General features: G+C 56.2%; 1 pseudogene; it reads right to left on the bottom strand.

Moving 5' to 3' along the window:
- Positions 1-18498: 18498 nt before the first annotated feature.
- On the bottom strand, positions 18499-19334 carry LOC125353460 (annotated as a pseudogene).
- Positions 19335-20916: the final 1582 nt, after the last annotated feature.

A 20916-nucleotide genomic window follows, 5' to 3' on the forward strand; every position in this document is an offset into this window, starting at 1 on the left:
GACAGTGCCTAGGCCCTGAGTTAAATAAAGCCTCTGGAGTAGTGGGGGTGGGGGATAATTGAATCACTGGATGAATCTCATCCTTGGCTTTTCCTCTGGAACTGGCCCAGAGTGTTGTGCATGAGTGCTCCTCTTCTTGGGGATTATCTTGCTCCATGAGCTCAGGGTACCACAAGATGATCCATATCCTTGGGAGGGCCTCCTGTCCCTTCCTCTGTGGGCCAGAGCCTGAGCTCCTATCTCTGCCGATGAGGGCTGGGTGGTCACATCCCTGGCCAGGGTGAGCACCCTCCCTGATTTCTACCTGCATTGTCCCTGGCTGTCTGCTTTCTATTTTCTTTGTTTTTCTCTGTCCTTCAGGGGCTCCTAAGACCTTGAATTTATACCATGACGTGGTGATTATGCCAAACCTGAACTATGGTACTTTGCACCCCAAGCCTGAGAAGAATAAAGACCTGTAGCTTTTAATAAATGATCAAGGGAGCCAGGCACTGGTGGCTCACACCTGTCGTCCTAACTATTCAGGAGGCTGAGATCTGAGGATCACAGTTCGAAGCCAGCCCCAGGCAGGGAAGTTCCTGACACTCTTATCTCCAATTAACTCCCAGAAAACTAGAAGTGGCCCTGTGGCTCACAGTAGAGCACTAGCCTTGAGCTGAAGAGCTCAGGGGCAATGCCCAGGTCTTGAGTTCAAGCCCCACTGAGGACAAAACAGAACAGAATCACTGAGCCATCCATCTGACCTGAGGTCAGTCAATGAGCCTACCAAAGTCTTTGCTCTGTCCGGACTCTGCTCTGGGTTCTGGGAACATGAAATTGATGGGCTATGGCCCTTGCATAGATCTGGGGGCCAGATGTCCACACAGACAGGCTGGGGCAGGTCTGAAGGGCCGTGGACATGCAGGAAAGAGCCTGAACCTCATTGGAGGAGAGCGGCCATTCTGGGGGACCAGCTCTGTGGAAAGGAGACAGGTGGTGACAAGACAAAGGCTTGCGACCTTGCATGAGCCCCTCCATGTCTAGGCCTCGTCCTCCTGGGGTGCATGTGAAATGTCACTTAGTTGGGGGTGCCTGTGTCCTCCCAGCTCTGGGGTGGTGCTGCCTATTGAGCTGAAAGCCCCTCCTTTCCCTCCCCGCCCCCCCCCCCCCCCGGGGCCCTCCTATCCCAGCACGTGAGACCTGGGCCCAGCATCCTCAGAGGTGTCAGGGACTATCCTACAGCCCCCTCACCTAGTCCCTGTCCCCTAGGGAGCTGAAAGCACAGGTCATCCCCCCTCCCCTAGTGCCTTCAGTGGAGATCTCCCTCTAGCCACTCTTCTTCATTCTTCTAATTCCAGCTTGAACTCTTTTCTGGGGAACCCCCTCCCCCTCTGGCCAAGGAGCTCTTCCCCTCTCCACTCCTGCTCCCCACTTTGTCTCCATCCTGTCAGGGGTGGGATGGGATCCGCTCAGCGGCAGGTTTGTCCTCTGCTTTAGGGACCATCTCCCCACCAACCTGTGAACTTTATTCCCTTTCACTAAATGCTTCACACACCTCAAGGACTCAAGCAGATCCCCAGACCTGGGCTGTGGGACCTTAGGGAAGTGCCTCGCCCTCTCTGTGCTTGGGGTTGCTGGGGTACCTACAGGACCTCCTCTTAGCCCTGGCTCCAGGTGGAGTCTTCCCAGGCTGGCCCTTGCCTGCCCTTTGCACCCCTGGGGTACAGGATTAGAAGAGCAGGAGCATTTCCCAAGTGTTTGCAGAGTGGAGTCCAACAGCCCTGCCCCCAGGCCCTGTGAACACAGGTGCCAAGTGATAGCTATTTAACTATCAGATGATTAAATGGCTTTAATGACTGGGAGGGAGCTGAAAAGTTGAGCCCAGACCACAAGTAGCAGGAGGCCAGTTCCCATGCCAGGTGTGGGGCGGAGCCTCTGCCAGCCCAGAGACCCCAGACTAAGCCCTCTGGAGGTTGAGGTAAAGTAGCAGCTAGGTCCGTGGCCTCAGGTGAGGAAGGCCAGGGTCAGTGCTGGGTCTGGGCTTTTCCTGGCTCCTCCCTGAGCTGCCAGAGCACAGGAGAAGGTGAGGCCAGACCTAGGGGCCTAGGGCTGGTGACTCAGAGCAGGCTGGCGGGCGTGGTGGCTGGCTGGGTTCCTGCCCTAGAGGGCAGAGCTAATGCTCTAGCCTCAGGCCCAGGCTGGGCTTGCCTGGCTTCCCTTACAATCCTGAGCAATCTAGGCAAGATTCCTGTCCCAGCAAGTCCTGGTCTGAGCTGTGCCAGGCACAGGCCTGACCCAGGTCCAACCACTCCCCTGGCTACAACTGCGGGAGCAACCTACAGGTTACAATGAACACCCGTAGAGAGGCCGAGGATGCCGATGTGCCCTAAGAGGCTGTGACCAGGGGCTGGGAATGTGGCTTAGTGGTAGAGTGCTTGCCTTGCATGCATGAAGCCCTGGGTTTGAGTCCTCTGCACCACATAAACAGAAAAAGCCGGAAGTGGTGCTGTGGCTCAAGTGGTAGAGTGCTAGCCTTGAGCAAAAAGAAGCTCATCTTGAACAACAGGTCTCAAGTTATCATAAAGATATTTGCACATCCATGTTTATCGCTGCACAATTCACAATAGGCAAAATATGGAAACAACCCAGATACCCCACTACAGATGAATGGATTCAAAAAAATGTGGTACCTATACACAATGGAATACTACATAGCAATTAGAAATGATAAAATATTGGTATTTGCAGAGAAATGGTCAGAACTTGAACAAATAATGTTGAGCGAGATAAGCCTAGAACACAGAGAATAAAGGTGCATGTTTTCTTTGATATATGACTGTTAGGGAGGGAGGAGGACAGTAGAGACCAGGTCTGCAAAACAACAATCTTTTTTTCAAATGGCATTTCTACATGTTTGGGTCAGGGACTTTACATTATGTATCTAAAACCAAACAACAACTAAACATAAAAAGGTCTAGAATAGACCTATCAGTGGAACACAATAGCTCAACAGCTAAGTACACATGATCATATAAGATGAGGATAAGCAAAAACAACTCCAAGAGAAGGACACAGGAGGATTCTACTGTTGACATTACGTTTAAAGTTCTAGGGGAATTTCCTGTGGTGTACCCTACGTGGTTACTGCATATGATTTTGGTATACTGGATATTGTATATATGCCTACCTGATCTAGGGAAGAGAAAGAAAAATGAGGGTGTGAGATATCACAAGAAATGTATTCACTGCCTTATTATGTAACTGTACCCCCTTTGCACAACACCTTGTCAATAAAATTTAATTAAAAAAAAAAAAAAAGGAGCTCAGTCCCTGAGTCCAAGCATCGAAACTGGCAATAAAGAAAAAAAAAAAAAGGCTGTGACCTAGGCTTGGAGCCCAAGGGATGCCAATCTGTCTGGCCTGGAGTCCAAAGTACAGCTGGCACCGAGGAAGCAGGGCAGAGGCCCAAAGGGAGCCCTTCAGCCCAGGGTGGAGACAGGAGAGGGCGGAGACTAGACTGCAGGGGCCACCTGTGAGCTGAGCTGTGGTGTGCATGGTGAATGGCGTATGGGGTCTGGCTGAGTGTGAAAGACGGGAGACAGGGTGGCCGAGTGTATGGAGGCAGTCTTGGGTAATTGGTGGCAGGGGACTATGCGGTCCAGGTATCTGACTGGAGGCCCTGGAAGGACAGAACAACCATTCTCAGGGAAGTCCAGTGAGAGGGAAGGACCAGTCCATTGCTCTTGAGACAAGGTGGGGGATGTGTGCTGGAGATGCTGGAGAGACTTGGGTGGGGAGAGGGAAGCTGGGCCTGCAGGCCTTTCTCAGACTGTCTCCCTAACACTCCTTGCTGCCTCCTAGAATGGCTTGCCTGCCTAAGTTCCCTCCCTCCTCCTTTCCTCCCCTCTCTCTCCTTCCTTCCTTCCTTCCTTCTTGTACTTCAGCTTGAACTCAGGGCCTCATTCTTGCCTGGCTTTTATTGCTTGCAGCTGAGCATGCTGCCACTTGAGCCATGCCTCCACTCTTGCATTTTGCTGGTTCTTTTGGAGATGGAGCTTAGTGAAGGCATCTGCTCAGGGTAGCTTTGTACATGGATTCTCAGGGTCTCAGTCCGCTGATTTAGCTAGGATTCCAGGCACGAGCCCACTGGTGCCCAGCCTTCCATAACTGCCTTTAACCATGCTGCTCAGCCACCTGCTGGCTCCTTCAGGGGCACCATATTTGGGTTCCACACAGAAATCTGATGAATCCGTCCCATGCGTGTATGTTATCAGCGCTATACTGAGAGAACTGTATTCGAGGGGTGCAGAGGGGAGGATTATACTGGACTGGACAGAATCCCCTGGGGCTGGACACCTCTTTCCTGAACACCTATGGGTCCAACACTGGCTCAGGCAGGGAACGGGATGTGTTCAAGGCTATACTGCAAAGGCTGCCCGGGACCTGGGCCTGGATCCCACTTCCCCACTGAGGGTGTGGACAAAGGCCACAGAACGCACAAGATAGAGATGAGCGAGACGCATGCTCTCAAGGGCAGCGGGGCCTGGGCCAGGTCCATCACACAAGGCCCACACAAGGGCCTCCCGTGAAGGCTGTGTGAATGGATGGGGCTGGCTCTGGGAAGGTCGCTGTGTGGGAGGGTGGGAATGGAGCTGGCCAAGGGGAGGGTGGGAGTGGCCAGAGGAGACCGGGGAGGCCACAGCCCCTCCCCTGCCTGCTCACCCTGGGAGCTGGAGCTGGGGGAGGAAGTCTATCAGCCACACTCAGCTGCAGAGTGGGAGGCAGGCCTTGGCTTCCCTTCTGACAGGCTCTGCTGTGAGAAGCACAAGGCCCAGCGGGTGAGAAGGCCACCAGGAGCCATCCAGGCCGGTAACTAGACGGTGAGCTCCAGGGGCAGAAAGGCTGCAGCCCGGTGCCATTCTGGCAAACTCCTCCCCACCCTTCAAGACCCAACCCAAAGGCTCCCTGTCTGGGAAGTCCCCTGATTGCCCAGCGCTCTGCCTCTGAGCTCCTGGGATGGAAAAAGAGAACGAAATCCTGCCCAGATTGCTGGGTGCACTTTGCCCACACCCCCTGGCCCCCCTGGCCTCCTGGCCTACTGGCCTTCCTGAGCAATCCTTCCTGCTTTATCCAGTTGCTGCCCCCAGGACTCCGGCTTATCAAGCAGCACAGGGCTCCAGGGTCACCCCGAGTGCAGAGGTGAGGCGGGGCAGGGCTTCCAGGTCACCCCACTTCCTTGCTCTCCGCAGCCACCTAGCCCGCAGGGTTTCAGGGTCACGTTCCTCTTCTGGTTTGGGTGCCCCCAAAAGGCAGGTCTGTGTCCCAGGAAACCTAGTCTACAGAGGGTGATGACTTAGGGAGAAATCTCTGCTCCTCCCCGGCTGCCTTGACCATGGTGAAGCTCTCTGCTGGTTCCTGATGTACAGTAGGCGGTTAAAAAGTGCTTGCAACCTGATATATGTTGATCCTAAGCCTGACCTGGTAGCCCGCGCCTGGGATGACAGAACCCAGCACCCAGGAAGCAGGGGAAGGAGGGTTTTGAGTCTGAGACCAGCTTGGGCTACATAGGAACACGTTGTCTCAAAAATTCAAACCAAACCAAAGGAAACAAAGGCAACACAGTATAAAATCCCAACCAAACCTTAGTCCTAAGCTAGGCTCCTCCTTAAACTTTTACCATATCCGTGGGCAAGTCACTTCTATTTGGTTTCAGTTTCCCCCACAGTATTAAAAGGGACATCTTCTCTCCACTTCCTCCCTGTCCTCTGGAATGTACTCTTATCTCACTCACTTTTCCTCTGTCCGAGACAGGAGTCTCGCTCTGTAAGGTAGGATGGTCCCCAGCTCAAGGTTGTGAGTTCTGGGGTTGCAGCCGTGCCTGGCTGCATTTCCCTTGTTAACGCATTCGTGTGATACGTGTTACAAATGCATCACCAGTGTGGATGATTAACTGAAGTCCATACTTTATTTAGACTTCCTTTGTTTCTCCCCCCACCCCCGCCTCCCCCAGGTCCTTTCTCTGTCACACAGGATCTGTCTTTAAAAATTTTTTTTTTTTTTTTTTTTTTTTGTCATGAGCTTGAACTCTGGGCCTGGGCACTGTCCCTGGCTTCCTTTTGCTCAAGGCTAGCACTCCACCACTTGAGTCACAGCGCCGCTTCCGGTTTTCTAGTGGTTATTTGGAGATAAGAGTCTCCTGGACTTTTCCTGCCTGGGCTGGCTTTGAACCTCCATCCTCAGATCTCAGCCTCCTGAGGAGCTAGGATCACAGGCGTGAGCCACCAGCGCCCTGCCAGGATCTAGTCTTTTTTAGTCTCCTCTTGGCTGTGGTGGCATCTCAGGCTTTCCTGGGTTTTTTTTTTTGTTTCTTTGTTTATGATCTTGGCAGTGAGGAGACATCTGGGTCAGGTGTTTTGTGGAAGCCCCCTCCTCTTCTTCCCGCACTTGGAATTTTCTCTCTTGGTCGGATTGGGATCTGGCTTTTAGAAAGGAGACAGGTAAAATGCCATTCCCATCACATCACACCCGAGGGCCACGTTATCAAGGGGACCCATCACTGGTGACCCTAGTCCTGGTCACCTGGCTGGGCAGGAATCCCGACTGCAAACCGCTCCCACCTAAGGCCAGGGTGAGCCCGCTCCCTGGGGGGAGGGGGGAGTACAGTAGTTAACATTCTTTCGCCTCAGTTATCTACTTTGCAAACATTGCCACATTCCACCAGTGCCTGGGAACTGATGGAGACGGACCTACCCTGGAGGAAATGGTGGTGGTGGTGGTGGTGGTGGTGGTGGCAGGGTGGGGGGGTGGGCTGTGAGCGCCGAGGGGCTGTGGGCCTCACCTCTCCCTCCAGGGAGGGTGTGCAAGCTGGAAACCTGCGGCTCACCGGAAGTTGTGGGGGGGACAGTGGTCCAGATGCGAGAACTTGGAATGCTGCTGGGGTTTGAGTGAGCCTATTTCTCCTTCCTCTGTCCTGTCCGGTCACCTCTCAGAGCCTTAGTGTGGCTCGAGGTTTCTCCCGCTTCGTGGGTGGGGTAGTGCAGACTGTGCAGGAGGCTTCTCAGGCGAGCTGTGACTGGGATTGTTGTCTTTGTCATTGTTCTCCCTAGGAGACAATCTCTTCCGCCCAGCTCAGCAGGTCTCTAAGCCCCTCTGATCTGTGGGGTCCCAGCGCCCGGTGGCAGACTTCCCCTGCTGTCCTCTGTCCTCCCATTAGATAGGGGATCAAGAGCCCCTGATGCCTTTCATCTTTTCTTGCAGATGTTCTGGCCTGGGCTGGGAGAAAGGAAACGCTGTCCCGGCCAGGCCAGGCAGGCCGGTGACCTTGGCGGCTGTCTGTGCTGCTGGAGGCCGCCCCTATGGCTGATAAGCGGCAGAGTCTCTTGGTATTTGGTGTTTATCTGCCAGGGCCCGGTGTCACCCTGCTTTTATACCTTTATGTCTTTTCTACCTTCCACATCCTGCGCCTCACAGCTTCCCACCAGTGAGCCAGCCCCTGTGGCCCAGGTGAGGCTGGGAGGGCTCGCCTCCCTCTTATTAAGTCAGTGCTGTCTGGTGGCTAGTGCCAGCTGTGTGTCACCACTGTGGCTCTGTCCCTTCTCCAGGGGTGGGCAGATGCTAAAGGAACCTGCTCGTGGCTGGCCACCCTCCCAGTGGAAGATGGAGCTCACCCGGCTCTTGCTTGAATGCAAGTGAGATGTCTTCCCAGTGTCTTGGATTTTAAGGCCTTCAGACTGCTTGGCTTCTCGCTGGCGCACGGTTCTGTGTACACACGGAATGTGTATACACACATGCATACATACCTTCCCCCTCTTGGGAGCTAGATCCAGCTCAGTCTCTCTGCTGGGCATGGGCTGGGTTGCCCTCAGCATGAGATGATCCCCTCCCTGTCCCCCTGTCCTCTCCACCTGCCCATTTCTCTCCTCTCCATCCTCCATGGTGCCCCACTGCTACCAGGAGAGCACAGGACTTGCAGTCCATGCCTCCCTGTCAGGTCCCAGAGAGGCTCAGGGAGCCCTGGGGTTCACCAGCCACCCTGCGCAGTGGCCCTTCCTACTTCCTGCCCATCCTCATGTTATATGCCCTCCCTTGGCACTGTCTGCTCGTCCTCACACCCGTGTCGCCCTTCCCATGGGCTGGGTTAGGCTGCTCTTCTTGGAGGGAGACTCCGGCCTAGGTGGGCAAGTACAAAGGCCCCAGACAGGACTGAACTGCTTGCTGAAGGCACAGCACACGGGGCAGGAGACTGGGGCCTGCAAAGAAAGCCTGAGCAGCTGGCCTGGAGCCAGGTGGCACCTCTGCATACCGACTGGAAAGTGCAGTGCTGGAGAGGTGAAATGCCTCAGCCTGTCCAGCCCTATACTTCTGCTCTATACTTGGTCTGTCTCATTACTTCTCTAAATTTGACACGTGGTCTTGCTATGAAGCTGGCCTTGAACTCTCCACTGTTCTGAGTAGGCCACTCGGAAAGCCTTATGGGTTTGGCAGTGATGGGTTGGAACCTTTCTGAGCGTGTGATGGTGCTGGCTTCCCATGTACTATTCTGGCCACCACAGAGCCAGAGCCTCCATGGCCTGGGATGAGGTGTGGGCTGTGCCTCTGACCCTGGGGCATGGGCTGCTCCCCACCAGATGTGTGGAGCCCAGCTTTTCCCAGCTCCTCCCTCAGCCCCACAGTTGTGAGAGAGGACTGTACAGCCATGTCCTCGGGGTAGTTTGCTTGTTTGGCTGGTGCTCTACCCCTCAAACCATGCTTCCTGCCCTGCTTTTTGCTGATTATTTTGGAGATGGAATCTCATAGACTTTTCTGCTAGGCTGTCCTTCAACCTTGACCCTTCAATTCTCAGCCTCCTGAGTAGTTTAGGATTACAGCTGTAAGTGTGCTTCCTGCTGTGTTCTCTACCTTAACAAGGGTGACATCAATAGCATTTACTAAAGCTGGGTGCTGTGGCTCACACCTGCAATTCTGTCACTCAGGAGACAGAGGCTGGAGGAATTTCAGTTCAAGGTCAGCCTGTGTTCCATGGTAAGACCCTGTTTCTGCCCCCCTCAAACACCTACTATATGCTGGTGTTTGGGTGGATTGGGAGACAGGGTCCTAGTTGATTCCAGGCCCGGATCTGGCTACACAAAATGGTGACCAATATGCAGGTATCAGCACTGACCTGCTATTTACTAACCAAGTATTTACTTCCAGCAATGATGCACACGGAATTGCTTAGGCCAGACCAGCAGCTCTCAACTGAGTAATCCTGGAAGTTGGTGAGGTTGTTACTCCCATTTAGGTCACAGTTAGTGACCAAAAGAGCTGGAAATGGGTGTGGGTGGCTCTTGTCTGTCACCTTAGTTACTCTGGAGGCTGAGAGCTGATGACTGAGGTTTGAAGCCAGCCTGAGGCAAGAAAGTGCTGGAGATTCTTATCTCCAAATCAGCTCCAGAAGTGGAGCTGTAGCTCAAAGGGCTAGAGCACTAGCCTTGAACAAAGAAGCTCTGGGACAGTACCTAGGCCCTGAGTTCAAGCCCCAGGACCAGCACACACACACATACACACACACACACACACACACACACACACACACACACAAAGAGCTGGAATTTGAACTCTTGTCTGGATATCTAGAATCAAGATAGTGTGTTCTCTCTAGCCTGCTGGTCAGTGCCTAGGCTGTGCTAAGCCTGCGTCAGGCCATGGCCTTTGCTCTCAGGGAGTGTCTAGATAAACCCACAAGCGACCCTGGTCTCCATCAGGGGTGTCAGAAAGCATGACCTAGAGGAGGTGACTTTTACTCAGGACCTTTCCAGTAGTAGAGGCCAGGCATTCCTGGCTGGCTGGGATTAAGCCTGAGCAAAGGCCTGGTGGGGTGGTTAGAAGGAAAGAGCATGTGGAAAGCTGAATAATGAAAGCTTTGTGCAGGCTTCTTCCTCCTGACAATCTCAGCTACAGAGGAAGGCTGTGTATGTGCAGAGCCAGGCTTGTGTCCTGAGTGTGTAAGGCTGTGTGTGCACAGGGAGAACTCACAAGCCAATGGCACCTCACCCTGCTAAGAGATCTACTGTCTGTACCCATTGCGCAGGTTGGCATACCAAGGCTCGGAGAAATGGCTTGCTCAAGCTCACACATATCTGGGAAGCAGCGGACTGAGACTTGATCCTAGGTCTGTGGGCTCAAGAGTTTTTGCTTTTAAGTACTCTTTCATCTTCGTTCTAGAAAAGCCCCAGAGCTTCCATGTTGAACTTCTGGGGATAGATTGAGTGATATATGGTTAAATATTTAACAACAAACTCTCTGGAAGGAGAAAAAACAAACAAACCACCAAAGAACTGGAATAGTAGCCTCCATCCATTTCCAAGGTGGAGGCTCCTCCGCTCCTAGCAGGCGAACTGGGATTTGGCTTTGGGAAGAGCAGATGAACACATCGGTTCTCGCTCATCACAGGAGGCTGCCTCCTTCCCCAGCCCAGAGTGGGCTAGACCAGTCTCAGAAGTCCCAGAGGGCTGAGAAACTGGCTCCTCTGGCCTTGCCTCTCAGCCCCCCAGTCCTGGGAAGTGGCAGTGGCAGTTAATGGTTAATTAAGCCCTGCACACCAAGTGTGGCCATTCTACCAGCCCCACTGGCTTTGACTGGCTTTCCTGCTGGCGTAGCCGCATTTCCTCCCTGGCTAGCTCAGCCAATCACCACCACCCTGGCCACCCTAGCACTGGTCACTTCAGCCATCTTCCGTGGCTGTGCCCATAACTGTTCTTTTCTGAAGGGAAGGCTGTGTGGAGCACGGGTGGTCTGTGTACTGGCGGAGCCTGGTGTGGATGTGAACCCAGAAGCGCAGGCTCCAGGCCTTGCTCGATTCCCCAGCTTCCAGAAGGTATATTGCACCTGAGGCTGTGGCCTCCCATGTTCCTCTGCATGGCCGCCTCACCTGCGACTTCCCTCCCAGGCCAGGTGCCACATGGACCTAGTTGGGCTTGCGTTTCCCTTCTGTGAAATGAAGGGGAAGAGGGAAGGAGAGGGTGAGGCCAGCTGGGGTACTTCACCAGGCCAGCCTGGCATGGGCCGTGGGCTGGTGTGTGTGTGTGTGTGTGTGTGTGTGTGTGTGTGTGTGTGTGTATGTATGTGTAGTTTTTGTGGCCTAGAGCAGCATGTCCTCAGTTTCCCCTTTTCCTGCCCCACTGGCAAGGGGATCTCCTCAGGGGCTGCCTTTACTTGGCAGTGGCTTGCTACCAAATCCCTGCTTTTGCCCTCTCCCACAGAAAGGCGGGAGCCTTATGCAGGTAAGAGGAACCGGCATCTATTAAATGCCACTTGGGCTCTGCAGTACAATGCCTGCCCAGCAAACCAGAGGCCAGGAGTTCAACCCCCCAGTACAGCCTCAAATGAAGTAAATGCCTCCTCTTAAGCCTCCGCACACAGGCTTTCTTGCCCCAGTCCCCACTCGAGAAGCTCTGGTCAAGGCCGAAGTCAAGGGCGCGTCTGGCCAGCGCCTCAGTGTTCCCGCCTCTGCGAACAGGAGCCCCCAGGTTGTTGAGATTAAGTGCTCAAGTCACCCTTGGGCCGGGGTGCAGGGGTGGGGGGATGGGGGGGTGGGGGATGCATGATTTGGGCGACATCATGGCTGGGTTTGGGGGTGTGGGGAGTGGGCTGGGGCCTAGGGAGGCACTTTGGCTTGGGGATGGATGGGGGTCTGGGGCGGCCTTGGGGGCCGCGTGGGGCGGGGCCTCGGTGCTGGGCCCCGCCCCTCTGGATCCGAGGCTGGGGCCTGGCCGGTCGGTCCGGGTCACCCGTGGTCCCTGCGCTTCCTCCTTCTCCTCCTTCCTTCCTTCCTCCTCCTCCTCCTCCTCCTTCTCCTCCTCCTCCTCCCACTGCCTGCCCCGCCCTCCCCTCTGCCCTCCCCTCCCATCCCTCTCCCCTCCCCACTCCTCTCCCTCCCTTCCCCGCCCCTCCCCTCTCCTCCCCGCCGCCGCCTCCTCCTCCTCCCTTTCTCTCCCGTCTGTTTCTCGCGGCCCGGAATCCATTCCGGCCCCGGAGCCGGAGCGGCCAGGCCGCCGTGGCCCACCGCAAGCCACCTGGGTCCGCCTTCGGCGCGTCCATCTGTCCGTCCGCCCGCCGCCCGCCCGCCGCCCAGGTGAGCGCGCCCGCCCCTCCGCAGGGCCCGGCCGGTCCCGGGGCCGCGCCCGCGCCCACCCCGCGCCCAGCCCGCGCCGATCCATCCCCGCAGCCGGGCCGCTACCCACTCCGCCCGGCCGCGCGTCCGGGGAGCGGGGCGGCGCGCGGGGGCCGATCGGGACCTGCCCGGCGCGGCCTTTTGTTGTGATGTCGCGGGGGAGGGGGTCGGGCGGGGGCCGGGCGGCTCGGGGACCCCCGGGGACCCCGTGGGCCTGCCACCCGCCTCCGGCTGCCCGGCTCCCCGGCTCCCCGGCTCCCCGGCCCGCGGAGGCGCGGAGCCAGCGCGGCCCCGGCCAGGTCTAGGCCAAATCCGAAATCAGAGCCGCTCCGTGCCACCTCCGGCCCAGCGCCCAGCCCAGCGCCCCAGCCCTGAGTGGGAGGCGGGGTGGGTACAGGCGGCCTGGGGCACCAGGTAGGGTGGGGTAAAGGCGGCCTAGGGTACCAAGGTGGGGTGGGGTACAGGGTGGGCCAGGGAGCACCGAGGTGGGGTGGGGTATAGGCGGCCTGGGGTACCAGGTGGGGTGGGGTACAAGGGCCTGGGGCACCAGGTGGGGTACAGGAGATCGAGGGCAGCAGGTGGGGTGGGGTACAAGGGATCTGGGGTACCGAGGTGGGGTGGGCACAGGGGGCCTGGGGCACTGAGATGGAGTGGGTGAGGTGGGGTACAGGATGGGCGGGGGGGGGCACCAGGTGGGGTGGGGTACAGTCGGCCTGGGGCACTGAGGGGGGGGGGTAGAAGGGTGTACAGGCAGCCTAAGGGCACTGAGGGGGTCGGGTATAGAGTGGGCCTGGGACACTGAGGTGGGGGTGGGGTACAGGGCAGGCATAGGGCACTGAGGCGGGGTCCAGTACAGGGGCCTGGGGCACCTGCTGACCTGAAAGGGACTGGGCCAGCCTCTGCTTGGTCCCCCAGCTCCGCCCCTGAGCAGGCCCAGCCTCTGGCCGGCTCAGAAGTTGGCAGAAGTTTGGGAGTGTCACACAGAGGCTGGGGTGAGTTTGAGTCCCCCTCAGAGCCCCTTCTCGCCAGGCTGTGAGCCCTTGGGCAGTGGACTGTGCCCTCTGAGCCTAGATCCTCAGTGGTGGTGGGTGGGCCGGGCTGAGGTCTTGGGGCTGATGCAATGTGGAGGTAGCAGTTCAGTTCCTCCCCCCCCCCCCAAACCTCAGGCAGTCCGGCCAGTGCCCAGTGCCCATGGGGCCCTGGCTAAGGCCGCCTGGAGCCTCAGATTTTGACCACTTGGGACAGCGGTCACTTGGGGCTGAGTGCAGCTGAGGTCAGACTTGGTTTCCAGGGAAGGCCAGGCCGGTGACCCTGTTCTCAGCCCCTGGCTGGGGAGTCGAGTTGCCACCCATGCCAAGGGACTGGACCCCCCGTGGGAAGGCCATGCACTCAAGTGTCCCAGAATTGGCCCTGGGGGATTGCCGGAGGTGGTGAGAGGGGAGGTGCTGGCCACTGTGGAGCCCACCTTTGGGAGAGGGTGTGCTGGTGCTTCCAGAGGCACCCCACAACCCCGTGAGGAAGAAAAGGCCACCCACCCAAAGCTGTGTTGTGTTTTCAAGCAACCACGGAGCCCTCTGGCCTCTGTGTTGTCACCTGCGATGGATGGTAGAGCTGCTGAAGAGGCTCAGTGCTAGGGCTGGCTGCCCAAGAGTAAGGGCATGCCAGGTCCTGGCATTGGCGTTTAGCGGGCACAGGCCCTGGGTTCCATCTCCCATGCAAAGGCCCTGAGGCCTATCACTGAAGAATTCTGATCTCTCTCAGCTCTGAGCTCCATGGACCTCGCACACGGGCTCCACCCTCTTGGAGTTTAGCAGGCGCAGGCCTGGGCCTCCATCCATCACAAAACAGTAATAACAGAAGTTGCTCATATCCACTGACACCTCCTGGGAGACCAAAGCTCTTGTGTATCCTAATTTCCTTTTTCTGGTGAGGAAACTGAGGCTCAGAGGGTGCAAGTGACTGGACCCACGGGCACGAGGGTTGGAAGTGGGAAGGAGGCCTCAGGGAGCCGCTTGCCTGTCTTTGGAACAGGGATCAGGCACAGGGCTGGGTGGAAGGGCTGGCGGGAGCCACGAGGCCCTGCCGGGCTGTGGGATGTGGTGAGCCTCGATGATGCGGCCTTTCCACCGGGGAAGTGACTTCCAGTGTGTCACTCTCAGCTGACTGCCTGCCTGGGCCTGATCCTGCATCTGCCAGTCGTGCACGTGTCCTTGCCCTTGCTCTCCCGGGCCTCACTGGAGCCCACCCCACCCCTCCTGACTTCTGGCTTCTCCCCAAAGCAAAGGTAACCCCTAGCCTGTGGCCTAGCACTTGCTTTGGTTCCTTCCTGAATGTCATCTGGAGGTAGAACAGGGGTATGTCTGGGCCCCCCAAGTCCCAGGAACCAGGGAGGAATCTTGTAGATAGACCTCCCCACTCATCCCTGGATCCATAGCTGACCCCATTTTCTCCAGACCTGCTGAGACACAAGCATCTGGGACTGTGCATTGAGCACCTACTCTATCCTCTCTGTGGCCATGCATTGAGTACCTGCTGTAGGAGCTTAGAACTTGGCTGAGCAGTGCTGAGGTGGGAAGCCTGGGTGGGAGGTTTCCAGGTAGGGGTGCTTGAGCAGAGGGGGAATGCTGTCCAGTCAGCAAAGGAGGGGACTGGATGAACCCCCTCCCTTTTTCTTGCTCAGATCCTTCTCAGGACCCCTGGGGTTGTGGGCAGTGGTTTGTCTGATGGGTTCTGGCTTCTTAGAAATTCAAAACTGCAGAGTGAGCCAAGGAGCAAATAAATTGCCAGATGAATTCATCTATCCTCACTCCTGTGATAAAGGCTCAGACCGGGAGGCCTTGGGGACTGAGAAACCTTGAAGAAAGGATGTAGAGGGTGGCTAGACTCTGAAGCCAGAGGAAGGACTTAGGAAAGTGCATACGCGAAGGCCCTGAGGTGGGGGTGTGTGCTGTTGTGTAGCCAGGGAAGAGCATGTGAGGTTGGAACACAGAAAATGGAGAGAATAGGGCAAGTAAAGCAAGGCCTGTTATCTGTTGGGCTAACCCGGAGACCTGGGGGAGGATTTTGGCTTCCCTTTTTATGTAGGGGGCTGATTGGTGTCCCCAGCACGAATATTGGGACTACGGTATTCCATGAGGGCCTAGGCAGGCATCAAGAGGAAGCAGCAGAAGAGACTGGGTTTTGAAGGGTCAGTAGGAGTTCAAAGGGAAGAAGACCAGAAGAGCTGAACGTAAGGGATGAGGGATGCTGGATGCAGAGGGGTTAGAAGCTGAGAATGAGATGAGGAGACTAGAGAATCAGCTAGAAAGATGGACCGGCAAGTGCTTGTGAGTCCCACGGGCCTGGGTTCAGCTCTGACTCTCGCACTTGCTGTGTGTCTTTGGGCCAGCCTCTGTATCTCCCCGAGTCTTCGTGTCTTCAGCTTGAACATGGGGACTGAATACCACTCTCCTTCAGGTTGGCGTTAGGAGAGGGGTCTGTGCTCTCCTGTTTATGCACCCCAAGGGGAAGCGGCTTAGCCTGGGGTGACAGGAAGGTCAGTTGGCATCTTTATCATGTCCTCGCCCTGCTGGGTGGTCAGGGCCTAGGGTGGACAGTGCCATGGACTCATCAGGACCCAAGCTGGACAGCAATGTGCTGTGACACCCTCCCCCCCGCCCCCCCCTCTCCCTGTGCTCTCTCTGTGTGTGGGAAGGCTGGAGACAGCTCTGGGGGCCTGGCCAGCTCCTCCTCCTCTTCCCCTTCCTCCTCCCTCTCCTCCTCTTCCTCCTCCTCTTCTTCTTCTCTCTGTCTTTTTTTTTTTTTTTTTGTGGTCATGGGTCTTGAACTCAGGGTCTGGGTGCTGTCCCTCAGCTCTTCAGCTCAAGGCTAGCGCTCTACCATTTGAGCCACAGCACCACTTTGGGTTTTTTGGTGGTTAATTGGAGATGAGCATCTCATGGACTTTTCTGCCCGGGCTGGCTTTGAACTGCTCAGATCTTAGCCTGAACTACTTAGATCTCAGCCTCCTGAGTAGCTAGGATTACAGGTGTGAGCCACACATGCCAGCTTGTCACAGTCCTTCTCCTTGCTGCTCCCACCCCCTTCCCACCCCTGGCTTCTACTAGAGCTCCCGGAAGGGCTTTGTCTGCAGGGGCCTCAGTTTCCCCATACATGAGATAGCCCAGTGAATCATGGTTCCCAGGGTGTCCCAAGAGGATGGATTGGGGAAGAGCACCCCTCCCCTTTCTTTCCAGGAAGAGTTTTGCCAGCTGTAAACTGGGCAGGGGTCTTCCACCTGGCAGGGCTAAGAGGAAGATGACCATGGCTGCCTGTTCTGGGGAGGGAGAGCCAGTAAGGACCACTGCCATGTTCAAGGCCTCACCCCAGCTGTCAGGTCACAGCCTTCGCACAGCTCTCTGCGAGGGGGAAGCTGGCTGAACAGAATCTACAGGACCTAGGACTTCAGGTCCAAAGCCAGAGCTGCAGGTCCCTTGGGGTCAGAGTAATCAGCCCCAGTACCCCCGCCGCCACCCACTCCCTGGACTTAGATTATCTAGTTCTACTTGGGCCAGGACTCAAATCTCTGAAGTGCCATTGTTGAGAAGCATTCAGAGGTTCACTCCAGGATTGGCTGTATAGGAAACTGTTCAGTGATGGATTAGTAATGTCTGCCATGGGCAAGGGCTGAGAGTACCATCTGCAGGCTGTGGGTTTTCATTTCCTGATCTGTGCAAACCCTTCTCTTTTTACTATGGAGCAAACGAGGCCAGAGAAACCCAGGGCAAATCATCAAGGCTGGAAGGGAGATGTAGATAGATCTCTCATCCTTTGATCTAGCATTCACCCCCCCCCCCACCAGCTGACCTGTCCTCACTGGCCACTGTGACGGTGGAGTCATGTGTCTCACTGAGGGTGAGCTGGAGAGGATCACAGAGCTGAAGACCAGGATTTCCACCTCTCTACCCTTGCCCCGAGACCTTGGGCAAGGGACTTCCTTCTCACTTTGGTCCCTTCTATCCTCCCCCCTCTCCCTCCCTACCGAAACTACCTGGAGAAGATCTAGAATGAAAGGAGAAGCCAGAAGGGAGGAGAGGTTGAGGGGATCTTGGTTCCATCCCTTCCTGTCTGGTCATCCATTTCCCCATCTCTGCAGCTCAGGTTCTTCCCTTCTTGGGCCGCGGGCTGGGACTTGGGCTGGGAGACTTGGGCACAGGCAGGCCTGGCTGTGCTCGCTGGTGCTGCGTGGGGCTGGGGCCATCTGGGATGGGTGAAGGGTGCTTGCAGCTGACCTGCTGGGACTGGAGGAATGGATCTTTGGAGGCTGTTGGCCTGCAGGAGCAGCATCCGAGCTGGGGATGGACATGGGGCTGGGGCGGCGTCAGGAAGTCTAGCCTCCCTGTCCAGGTGTGATGGGCTTCTCCCAGACTGCTGTGTGCACATTGTGGTCTTGACTTGCATGTTGATGTCCTCACTGAAGGCCTTCCCAACGTGGACCCCAGCGAGGAGGGCCGTCCCTCTTGGCCTCACCCTGGGGGGTGGGAGTTCGGAGTCTAGGCATAGAGGCTAAATGTGGGCATCACAGTCACTCAGCAAGTGAGTCCCAATTTCTGGGGTCTGGGTGATTTGTGGGTGTCCGATTCCTCTGCCCAGGGAGGGTGAGGGGTAGGTGACCCTGACTCCCGGGGCCCTGGCTCTGCCTGGTGCTTTGCCTTTTGGCCTCGGATCTGAATGGTTGTGGTATAAAGTACAGTAGAAACAGGGAGGCCTTTAAAGCTACTTGGCTGTGGGTTTGAATCCCGGCCACCTGTGTGCCATGTCTGATTGTGGGCAAGCGTCTGCGCTGAGCCTCCACTTCCCCATTGTGTTGAGGTTGGCAGAGCTGGGACCAGCTTTGACAAGGTGGAGGAAGGTCACAGGAGCCAAAGCATGCTCTGTGCTTGGGGCCCCGTGTGTATCTGCTGTGAAGGAAGGTAATTTCCCAGCCAGGCAATCACCGGGCCTCTGAGGGCAGGGATCTGGGAAGCCCCGGGGCTGGGCCTGGCTACCTCGCTGTGTGGCTGGCTGGGTGGCTGCATTGATAGGGAGCCACCAGGTCTATACAGACTTTTTTTTTTTTTGGTGAGTTGTGGGACTTGAATTCAGGGCCTGGGCACTGTCCCTGAGCTCTTTCGCTCCAGGCTAGTGCTCTGCCACGTGAAGTCACAGCTCTACTTCCAGTTTTCTGGTATTTGGTGGGAGATGAGTCTCATAGACTTTCCTGCCAGGCTGGCTTTGAACCACGGTCCTCAGATCTCAGCCTCCTGTGTAGCTAGGATGACAGGCATGAGCCACTGGTACCTGGCCTCCCTCCAGACTTTCTGTTTCTTTCTTTTTTTTTTTTTTTTTGAGGCATAAACAGTCTTTATTGGGCTCACACCAAGAGTCTGTGGGTCTTAAGGACATCTGTGGACTTGTTGATTTTCTTCTCCAAGTTCTTCTAGGCAGCTGCTGCTTCTTCTGGTAGTGGATCTTGGCCTTCTCCTTCCTCTTCTCCTCCAGGGTGGCTGTCTCGGCCTGGTACTTCCAGCCGACCTCATGAGCCAGGCGCCCAGGTAGGCAAACTTCCTTGTAGGCTTCAGGCGTAAGACCTTGAGGGCAGCAGGACCACCATGTGCTTTTTCTTGTCATAGGGTGGTGGGATCCCATCAAACACTTTCAGGTGTTCCAAGGCAGCCTGGCCTCGCTTAGTCTTGTGGGGTAGCATGCCTCGCACAGTCCTCCAAAAGATGGGGCCTGGGGCCTGGAGGTGCTAGGGGCCACGGGAAGGGTTGGTATTCATCTGCTTGCGGAGGAAGGCCAGGTACTTCAACTTATTTCTGTAGAAATTTCCAGAAATATTGCTGCCCTCACATCGCACAACCACCACCTTGCGGCCAAGCAGTTCCTGTTTGTCCACAATGGCTGCCAAGCAGCTCAAGAGATGGCCTTGGCCATCCAGCACCAGGACCTCGGAAAGGAACAAAAAGCCGCATCTTTGCATTTCCAGAAACATAAAGACAGCTGTGGTTTTTTTCTATGCCTATACTCGATCTCCCTTATGCCAAAACAGCTTCATCTCTCGATTATCTGTCGTTCTTAAGCTCCATCGTATTCGTGGACGGGAGGGAGAAGCCCCAACTTGGCTCCCGCCCGGACCCTGCCCAACCCCTCGATGTCCAGCTCGACGAGACTACAAACCTGCCCCTCTGCCCCCTCCAGACTTTTTGATGGGAGCTCTGACCTCAGCCCCTCCCTGCTTGTGACCTGACTCCTCATGGCATTTCCTTCCTTCCTTCCTTCCTTCCTTCCTTCCTTCCTTCCTTCCTTCCTTCCTTCCTTCCTGACTGCCTGCCTGCCTTCTTTCTGCCTTTCTTTGTCAGTAGTAGGGCTTGAACTCAGGGCCTGGGCACTGTCCCTGTGCCCTTCAGCTCAAGGCTAGCCCTCTACCACTTGAACCACAGCACCACTTCTGGCTTTTTCTGTTTATGTGGTGCTGAGGAATTGAACCCAGGGCTTCATGCATGCAAGGCAAGCACTCTACCACTAAACCACCTTCCCAGCCCCTGACACCGCCTTTCTGAACGGCCACACTTTGAGCACTGGCTTCCTCCAGTCTTTGCCTCTGTGGCCTGGGAGGCCAGGAGGAGGCAGGAGGCTCTCAGGCCTTCATTTCTCCAGAGGCAGCTGAGGCCCTGGAAGGAAGGGACGGGGGAGCCTTGGCTCCTGGAGATGCCACTGGCCTGGGAAGAGATCCATTCCCTGCCCCACCCTTAGTGTCTCCCTTGTGTCCTGGTTGTGGAGGTGATGCTGTAGCCCCATCAGCAATTGCCCAGGTGGTCTGGTCCCCACGCCTGACCTGTGACTGGTCCTCCTGCCCCACGTCCTCCATGCTCAGGCCCCTCTGGCACCAAGTGCTGCAGTCCAGAACTGCATGCCTGCTCGCCGCCCTCCTCTGTTCTCAGGACCAGCACTGGGATTCTTTTTCCTGTAAGGGAATATGTGCTTATTGTCACGCACCAGCAAGAGTGCCTTAGCATTTACAGAGCACTCGCTGACCAGCCCTGTTAGCCCTGGGAGGAGGCAGCTACAGTGAGCACCTTGTTTGGCAGATGAAGAAACTCTGCTATGGCCCCGTGAAGGCCTTGATTGACTGTCAAAAGGCTACAGAGAGGGGCTGGGGATATAGCCTAGTGGCAAGAGTGCCTGCCTCGGATACACGAGGCCCTAGGTTCGATTCCCCAGCACCACATATACAGAAAACGGCCAGAAGCGGCGCTGTGGCTCAAGTGGCAGAGTGCTAGCCTTGAGCGGGAAGAAGCCAGGGACAGTGCTCAGGCCCTGAGTCCAAGGCCCAGGACTGGCCAAAAAAAAAAAAAAAAAAAAGCTACAGAGGGGCTGAGAATATGGCCTAGTGGTAGAGTGCTTGCCTTGCATACATGAAGCCCTGGGTTCGATTCCTCAGCACCCTATAAACAGAAAAAGCCAGAAGTGGTGCTGTGGCTCAAGTGATAGAGTGCTAGCCTTGAGCAATAGGAATCCAGGGACAGTGCTCAGGCCCTGAGTTCAAGCCCCAGGACTGGGAAAAAAACAAGAACAACAAAAAAAGAAGGCTATAGAGGCTCAGAGATATGATGTGACTTATCTGTGTTGCACAGCCCTAATGCGTGGAGCTCAGACAGACACACGAACCCCCTGCAGATGCGGAGAGAGCAGGGTCTCTGCTGGGCTCCCTGCAGTGGCTGTTGGTGCCAGCACGCATGCTCGAGTCCTCGCTTGGTGTCAGGCAA

This window comes from Perognathus longimembris, chromosome 6, assembly GCF_023159225.1.
Source record: "Perognathus longimembris pacificus isolate PPM17 chromosome 6, ASM2315922v1, whole genome shotgun sequence".
NCBI classification, from domain to species: Eukaryota; Metazoa; Chordata; class Mammalia; order Rodentia; family Heteromyidae; genus Perognathus; species Perognathus longimembris.